At 41.9% G+C, this 3,149-nt stretch overlaps 1 non-coding gene across 1 annotated transcript; it reads left to right on the top strand.

Moving 5' to 3' along the window:
- The first annotated feature begins 1,661 nt into the window (after positions 1-1,661).
- On the top strand, positions 1,662-1,737 carry trnat-ugu (transfer RNA threonine (anticodon UGU)). Its single transcript has one exon. It is a non-coding gene; the product is annotated as a tRNA-Thr (tRNA).
- Positions 1,738-3,149: the final 1,412 nt, after the last annotated feature.

Raw genomic sequence — 3,149 nt, 5'->3', positions numbered from 1 at the left:
GTCCTAAATTATGTCACCTCTGCCATTGACTCTAAGCAGTCTTGTGCTGTTATTTTTATTGACTTGGCCAAAGCTTTTGATACGGGTAGACTATTCCATTCTTGTGGGTCGGCTAAGGACTATTGGTGTCTCTGAGGATCTTTGGCCTGGTTTGCTAACTACCTCTCTCATCTGTCTCACCTATCTGCTGTCTCAGCCACTGCCTGTCACCAAGTACCCCAAGGCTCAATCCTAGGCCCCACGCTCTTTTACATCAACAACAAAGTTCAGGCTCTAGGAATCACTCTCATCCACTTATATACAGATGATACAGTCATACTTGTGTGTTGAACGCTCAACAACAAAGGTTTTTTAGTGCCCAGCAAGCGTTCTGTGCCCTCAACCTTGTTCTGAACACCTCCAAAACAAAGGTAATGTGATTCGGTGTGATGACTACCTCTGAGGGTTTAGAGCTTTAGTTAGTCTCCTCATACAAGTACTTGGGAGTATGGATAGACAGTACACTGTCCTTCTCTCAGCACATATCCAAGCTGCAGGAAAAGGTTAAATCTAAACTTGGTTTCCTCTATCGTTATCGCTCCACTTTCACTCTGATTCAGAGGGCCATCCTACCCATACTTGATTACGGAGACGTAATTTATACATTAGTAGATAAGGGGGCTCTCGAGAGGCACATTTGCCACCAATGCTCCTTATAGGACACATCACTGCACTCTATACTCCTCTGTAAACTGGCCATCTCTGTATACCCGGCTCAAGACCCACTGGTTGATGCTTATTTATAAAACCCTCTTAGGCCTCACTCCTCCCTATCTGAGATACCTACTGCAACCCTTATCCTCCACATACAGCACCCATTCTGCCAGTCACATTCTGTTAAAAATCCCCAAAGCACCCACTTCCCTTGCTCACTCCTCTTTTCAGTTCCCTGCAGCTATCAACTGGAACAAGCTGCAAAAAAACACTCAAACTGGACAGTTTTATTTCCATCTCTAAACTCAAAGACTCAATCATGGACACTTAATGACACTTGTGGCTGGTTCGTGTGATGCGTTTTTTGTGTAATTTTTTCATTTGTCTGTGCCTAACAATGTTTTTGCTGCTGCCATGTTGTACTTCTGCCATGTTGTGTTGCTACCATGTTGTGGTGTTGTCATGTTGTGGTGCTACCATGATGTGTTGTTGTCATGTAGTGTTGCTACCACGATTTGTTGTTGTCATGTTGTGTTGCTACCATGTTTGATTTTATTCATTAGGATCCCCATTAGCCGACTCAAATAGTGACAGCTAGTCTTACTGGGGTGCTACATATAACGAAAAATACATTACAGACAAAATACTTTACAATTTACATACATTTAAGAACATTCACAAGTAGTTTGTGTGTGCATCTATCAGTTACACATACGTCAGTTCATACACACAACCGGTAGGTCACATGGGGGAGAGGCGTTGTGCCGTGAGGTGTTGCTTTATTTGTGTTTTGAAACCAGGTGTGATGTTCACTTACGCTATATAAGATGGAAGGGAGTTCCATGTACTCATGGCTCTGTATAATACTGTACGTTTCCTTGAATTTCTTCTGGACCTGGGGACTGTGAAAAGACCCCTGGTGGCATGTCTGGTGGGACATGTGTGTGTGTCAGTGCTGTACATAAGTTGGTCCCATGTGGCTCAGTTGGTAGAGCATGGTGTTTGTAATGCCAGGGTTGTGGGTTTGATTCCCACGGGGGACCAGTACGGAGGAAAAATGCATGAAATGTATGCATTCACTACTGTAAGTCGCTCTGGATAAGAGTGTCTGCTAAATGACTAAAATGTAAGTTGACTGTGCAAACAATTAGGAATTTCCAACACATTGTTTCTTATAAAAACAAGAAGTCATGCAGTCAGTCTTTCCTCGACTGAAGAGCAAGACGTGCCGCTCTGTTCTGGGCCAGCTGCAGCTTAACTAGGTCTTTCTTTGCAGCACTTGACCATATGACTGGACAATAATCAAGATAAGATAAAACTAGAGTCTGCAGTACTTGCTTTGTGGAGTCATGTTCTGCTGCTATCATGTTGTGTTGTTATCATGTTGTCATGTTGTGTTGCTACCATGTTGTGTTGTTGTCATGTTGTGCTAAGAGAATGTTGTGTTGTTGTCATGTTCCTGCCATGTTGTGTTGTTGTCATGTTGTGCTACTAGCATGTTGTGTTGTCATGTTGTGTTGCTGTCTTAGGTCTCTCTTTATGTAGTGTTGTTGTGTCTCTTTTGTCGTGATGTGTGTTTTGTCCTATTTATTTTTTATTTTAATTCCAGCCCACGTACCCACAGGGGGCTTTTTGCTTCTTGTTGGCCATCATTATAAAGAAGAATGTGTTCATAATTGACTTGCCTGGTTAAATGAAGGTTAAATAAAGGTTAAATAAAATAAAGAAACTGTGCTGGGCAAATAATAAGCCACATTTTCCATAGCTTAAGTCAATATGTGCTACAGCATGTCCCTTTTTAGTAAATAACATACCTTTTGTGGCTGTATGACTTTGTAGTGTGACTCGCATAATACATTTTTAAGAAGAAGAGGTAGCACATTTTAACAATGCAACATTAACGAATTTAAAAGGACAGCGCCGGTGCCAGTAGAGTTGAAAAGTGCGTAGCCGCATTCATTACGGACTATCACCTCTCGTTAAACCAGCGCACTAGAGTTGACATCCTCGTTAGCGCATCCACGTGGCCCGTTTAGATAACTGCCACAGTTCACTATATGTTTACGCCGTTACCAGGAATGTGTCTCAATCGGCACCCTAGTCCTTACATAGTGCACTACTTTGGGTCAAATGTAGTGCACTATGTAGGGAATTGAGTGCCATTTGAGACGCACACCAAGTTACAACCTAATGGGTTGCTACTGATGCCTCCAGTCAATTCCAAGAAAATCAGTGTCTGGATGTGGGTAATATGATGCTCTGGGTTTTTAGATGAGCTTCCATCCACTCTGAAGTCTTCTCGGGTTAAGGATTATTGCTTTTTTAAATTTATTTTATTTATTTTGATTTCACCTTTATTTAACCAGACTGGCAAGTTGAGAACAAGTTCTCATTTACAATTGCGACCTGGCCAAGATAAAGCAAAGCAGTTCGACAACATACAACAACACAGAGTT

The sequence above is a fragment of the Salmo salar genome, chromosome ssa04 (genome assembly GCF_905237065.1).
Source record: "Salmo salar chromosome ssa04, Ssal_v3.1, whole genome shotgun sequence".
NCBI lineage: Eukaryota > Metazoa > Chordata > Actinopteri > Salmoniformes > Salmonidae > Salmo > Salmo salar.
This window is presented reverse-complemented; position numbering and strand designations above follow the sequence as displayed.